The sequence below is a fragment of the Mauremys mutica genome, chromosome 9, assembly GCF_020497125.1.
Source record: "Mauremys mutica isolate MM-2020 ecotype Southern chromosome 9, ASM2049712v1, whole genome shotgun sequence".
Classification (NCBI taxonomy): Eukaryota; Metazoa; Chordata; order Testudines; family Geoemydidae; genus Mauremys; species Mauremys mutica.
In genome coordinates, this window is record NC_059080.1 from 71,249,007 (window position 1) to 71,254,913 (window position 5,907).

Consider the following 5,907-nt stretch of genomic DNA (forward strand, 5'->3'; position numbering starts at 1 on the left):
TGGAGTGTTCTCCGACTGGTTTTTGAATGTTATAATTCTTGACGTCTGATTTGTGTCCATTTATTCTTTTGTGTAGAGACTGTTCAGTTTGGCCAATGTACATGGCAGAGGGGCATTTCTGGCACATGATGGCATATATCACATTGTAGATGTGCAGGTGAACAAGCCTCTGATAGTGTAGCTGATGTGATTAGGTCCTATGATGTGTCCCCTGAATAGATATGTGGACAGAGTTGGCAATGGGCTTTGTTGCAAGGATAGCTTCCTGAGTTAGTGTTTTTGTTGTGTGGTGTGTGGTTGCTGTGAGTATTTGCTTCAGGTTGGGGGGCTGTCTATAAGCAAGGACTGGCCTGTCTCCCAAGATTTGTGAGAGCGAGGGATCATCCTTCAGGATAGGTTGTAGATCCTTGATGATGTTTTAGTTGGGGGCTGAAGGTGACAGCTAGTGGCGTTCTGTTACTTTCTTTGTTGGGTCTGTCCTGTAGTAGGTGACTTCTGGGTACTCTTCTGGCTCTGTCAATCTGTTTTTTTCACTTCAGCAGGTGGGTATTATAGTTGTAAGAATGCTTGATAGAGATCTCGTAGGTGTTTGTCTCTGTCTGAGGGGTTGGAGCAAATGCAGTTGTATCTTAGAGCTTGGCTGTAGACAATAGATCATGTGGTGTGGTCTGGATGAAAGTGGAGGCATGTAGGTAAGTATAGTGGTCAGTAGGTTTCTGGTATAGGGTGGTGTTTATGTGACCACCACTTATTAGCATTGTAGTGCCCAGGAAGTGGATCTCTTGTGTGGACTGGTCCAAGCTGAGGTTGATGATGGGATGGAAATTGTTGAAATCATGGTGGAATTCCTCAAGGGCTTCTTTTCCATGGGTCCAGATGATGAAGATGTCATCAATGTAGTGCAAGCAGAGTAGGAGCATTAGGAGACAAGAGCTGAGGAAGCCTTGTTCTAAGTCAGCCATAAAAATGGCTATGCGGGTACCCTTAGCAGTGCCGCTGACTTGAAGGTATACATTATTCCCAAATGTGAAATAGTTGTGGGTGAGGACAAAGTCACAAAGTTCAGTCACCAGGTTTGACGTGACATTATTGGGGATACTGTTCCTGATGGCTTGTAGTCCATCTTTGGGTGGAATGTTGGTGTAGAGAGCTTCTACATCCATAGTGGTCAGGATGGTGTTTTCTGGAAGATCACTAATGCTGATACAGACTAATACGGCTACCACTCTGAAACCTGTCACCAAATAACAGGTATTGGCACTTTAGCCACTGTGTCATCTAGACCTGCTCTGAGCAAGGTGAGGTGACATAGTCGCTGATCCCACAAGATTTACACGTGCCTAATTTTACGCATGATGAATAATCCTATTGAAGTCAATGGAACTACTCACAGTGTGCAAAGTTTGTGAGTGCATAAGTCTTTGAGGGATTGGGGCCTTTGTGGTTAAAGAACAGGGTGACCTGATTCCCAGTCTCCCACTTTAACATCTGGAGCACACTGCCTACCCAAGTTGCTGCCCTCAAATTAAAACATTGATTTATTGGGTCAGTTGGTCCAAAAATAAAATGAAAACACCAGTGTAAATTAAAGAAGGTAAATATGTCCTCTGTCATTAGGAAAAGAGGAATATTATGGGTTAATGAAAAAAGACTGTTTCTTAAAAGCAGTAGGTGTTTTGTAACTGTACCATGCGAGTCATTAGAGAGAGAAAGTTCCCGGGGGTTTAAATTGGCCTGCTGCAGGGGGTAGGGGGGTTTGATTTACTAGTTCAGAGAAAGCAAGAGGCACTGCTACTAATGTAAACAGAGAGCTTCCAAAGGAATTCTGAGCACATAGTGAAGTTGTTACATATTATTTGTCTATTGCTAATAAAGTACTCAGGTTTTACATCCATGGTCTTTGTCCCATTATCTAGAACAATTCAAAAACCAGACAAAACCACAAGGCAAAGTTGAATGGGAGAAGGTGACAAGCGGTGACCAAGCAGTAAAGCTGAGAATGAATCATGTGAGTCACATACTTTTTAAAAAAAAGTTTCATGCTGCTTTTTTCTTTGGAAGTGACGTGATTACACTTTACTTAGATATTTTTAATTTGTCATGCTTTGTATTTTGAACTTTCAAACAGTTGATGCCTCCCGCTGCAGTGGGTGTCTGTTTAATAAGCATTTTGGAAGAGAGCTACCTTAAAGGTGGCACGGGTAGAGAGGCACAGTATACAAGGTCAGGTAGGGAATCCCAAAGCCATGTTGGAAAAAGGCATTGGGCTAGATTCACAAAATAATTTAGGTGTCTATCTTCCAGAGCCAGACCCCACTAGGATTCACAAAACCCTTGCTCAGCTGCTACCTTATAGGTGCCTAAGCTCACTTGGTGCCTAAATGTTTGCAGTAAAAATTCCATAGGTGCCTGTGTTTCTGCCTCTGAGCATGCATGCTCCAGTGCCCCACACCAGGCATCCGGATTGATGCCAGCCCCAGAGGGATGCACGAACCTGGGGAAGGTAGGCGTTCATCCTCCTAACTCACCTGCTCAGAGCTCTCCCACTGGATCAACCCTTTACAGGTGAGCTTATGCAAAACCACTGTGGGGGGAGGAGGATGTCCCTTATAACTTTTTTAGCTCAGGGTAGAGTACTCATGAAGAATTTGGGAGACCTCTGCTTCAAGACACTCCTCCTGCTCTCCTCCACCCCCCCCACCCGCATAAAGGAGAAAAGGGATTTGAACAAGGCTGTGCCTCCTCTCAGGTGAGGGCCATGACCACTGGGCTTTAGGATACTCTGATGTGAGGCTCCCTCAGCTTCTGCTGTTGAATTAAAAAAAAAAAAAAGAAGGAATCATTGGATATGAGAGACTGCACACAAGTATGATAATGACTCTATAGGTTGGTGGTTAGAGCACTCACCTGGGAGGTGAGAGACTAAGGAAATTAATTCTTAAAATTATTCATCCACAGTGGAACAGCTTCAAGAGGAGAAACTGAAGGAGCTTTGTGTCAGAATATTCCATAGTCAAGTGGTCAGGGCCCTCACCTGACAGCTAGTAGATGCCTCTTCAAATCCCTTCTTCCCCATAGGCAGAGGTGGCACTTCAATTGGGATTTGTCTCACATCCCAGGTGAGTACCTAATCCACTGGGCTAAAAGTTAGAACTCACCCCCTCTTGCTAAAATGGCACAGGCACCCTGATGCCAAGAGAGAATTTTGCAGGTGAGAATTGCAAACAGAAGGAGGCACTTCTCTCTTGCCTAGACTTAGGTGCCTATCTCAGAAAGAGGTGGGGATTAGCACACACCCCTGGGCTTGGCATTTCCTACTGGCTAGTTTAGGTGGGGAGTGCCCAGTAAGCCTCATTCTGAAGCAGCTATCTCTCCGTATTCATTGTATAGAGAGCTTAGGCACTGAACTCAGGCATTGTGAATCCCAGCGATTTTCTAGGCAAAGTTAGGTGTGGCAATTCTCAGTGTCACCGCACCTGAGTTCCTTTGTGAATCTAGCCCACTGAGATGAGTGAAGGACATGAATGGAGTGATTCCTGGTATGGTGCTCTGCAATAGCTGGTTTCTGTGCTGCTTGGGCAGGGGACTGAAAGGGGGCTAGAGCAGAGAGGAAAGGGAAGCTACTGGTTATGCAGGGCCTTGTAGATTAGCAAAAAACAAGGTTAGGTGCTCCACCAAACCCAATTTAAAATCAATAATTACAGAGCTCTGTGTGCTGAAGGATAGATATTTCTATGGTCAGTAGGAAAAAGTTTCCTTCTGTAGGAGAAGCTTGGTTATAGTTGGAATGCATAATGTGCTCACTGAAGAGCATGAATGGCAGCCATATTTGACAAGGTGAATACTAATAGGAAAACATGAACCTACTGGAAATTTGGGATGCATATGGTCAAAATGAGATTACAGGCAGAACATATTTTCCCTCTAATCTCGTTTCCAGAAATGGTTGAACTGTTTTTGCTTGAACTTGCTAAACGAGAATTTTTTTTTTAAAAAATCAGCCTGAAGCGTTGCCTAGCATGGGAAATTGCAGCCCAGATGGTTTAAGTGTAATAAAGTTATAAGCAACTTAAACTGGGTCTCATAATGGGAAGTATCAGGCAAACTTAACTGCAAGTGGCACTAACAGCTCTGCCTATAGAGTGTGTGTGTGTTTTTACCACCAATCTATTTATATTATAAGTTTTCCTGAATATTTCTCAAGTAACCTGCCCTGTGAATATACACCATTTCATCCTTTCCTTGGCAGCACTGTTCCTTATTGACAAGGCTACTTGTACTGGAGTGGAAAGGCTAGAGGTCAGCATTCACATGCAGCATATGAGATGGGCCGAGCACTGCTGGAACATACAGTTTGTGGGACAGTACTTTGTCATGGCTTGGTAAGATATATTTAAATATATGATCCTATTTCGATACATGCCCATTAGGAACTGTTTGCTTACTGTCAATAGGGATCTCAAGAGACTGTTTCTAAGAGGACTGTTCCTGATTTGCGTGTTTAGAATCACAAACTTTGGTAACAGTGAATATTGTCATGTTCCATCTTACATTTCTGTGGATGTAAATTTCTTTGTGTATATTACTGGATGGCAGCTTATTTGGTGAAGGAAAAAATGAGATTTTCTTAATGTTCCCATGAACATTAGGCTAAAAATAACTGATACGTGACTGTGCATGGAGTCTTGTTTTGTTTGTCTTTTATGGCAAGCTGTTGTTTTTGGCAAGTTAAGGAAATTGCCTCATGAACCCACTTTTGGGGAACTTCTGACACCTATGACATCTGCAATGATCAAAGTATTAGAACTTCTGAAACTGAATGAAACTCTGAATCTTCTAAGGCATGGTCATCAGCTATACCAAGCATGTATAACTGTAACTGTATTATTTTCAGTTTTGTTGGAACAGGTCTGCATTAGAATTCTTAGGTGCAAAGTTCATTATTGTCCCAAACATTTAAAAAGCCTGATTCAGGCCCACAAAACTCATGAGGCTGTCTTAAAAATCATGAGACTTTTAAAATGTGGGGTTCTCTTTATATTTTCCCTCCGGCTTTAGAGTATTTAGTGTTCACACACACAAGCTTTTCTCCACTATTATGGGGGGTGGGGTGGTAGAAACTTTTTTTTTATTATTATTATTATTTTTATTTTTAAATGAAGGCTGTGATTCTCAAATAGCCATTTGACTTCAGGAGCTGCGGCTTCAGAAAAATGTCAGATGTCATGAGACTTGTGATTAAAATCATGAGAGTTTGATAACACTTAAATGATGTCTGGAAAATGATGTATTATCCTTTCTTTGTTATTTATTACTAGGAACATTTGGATGGAAACAGGATATCTGTTTCTTAAGAGTTCATCTGCATGATATTTCTCCCCTTGAGTCACACAAATCTTATTTGCCTCAAACAATTCTGTCACAAACACAGTATTGCAAACTCAGATGGGGGAAGGAACAGCAGAAATAGAGAAACTTTTAAGAAACAAAGATGCTGCTTTCCTGCATATGCTGTCTTTAATAATAAAAATGAGATGACGAGACATGCATACACACAAGCAGAATTATTATTAAATAGAATGTAGCGGTTCAAAGTTTGAAAATTTGGCATCTCTTTAAGGCTATCTATTATTCAGTAGCTGTACTTGGTATTTTCTCAACTACTTAATCTTGGTTTTACGGTTACTCATTCCCACCTACATAGAGATTGTGTAGTGCCAACCTGGGTAGTCCTGCTTTTCAGGGGCTTGCAGAACATTTTCAATCTGAGTGAGTGTTTGTCTTCTAGTTTCATGCTGAATTTGAGCATCCTCCAACTTCATGAAAAATCTTATTTGATGCTCAGTGGAAACCATTAAGTTTCTTGTCTGTCACATGAACCCACAAACGTCATGTGATTTCAACACA

The 5,907-nt window shown here is 41.8% G+C and overlaps 1 long non-coding RNA gene across 1 annotated transcript; it reads left to right on the top strand.

Annotated features, from left to right (window-relative positions):
* The first annotated feature begins 1,911 nt into the window (after positions 1 to 1,911).
* LOC123377667 lies at positions 1,912 to 4,605 on the top strand. The gene is made up of 3 exons (XR_006582265.1): positions 1,912 to 2,008; positions 2,959 to 3,119; positions 4,250 to 4,605. It is a non-coding gene; the product is annotated as an uncharacterized LOC123377667 (long non-coding RNA).
* Positions 4,606 to 5,907: the final 1,302 nt, after the last annotated feature.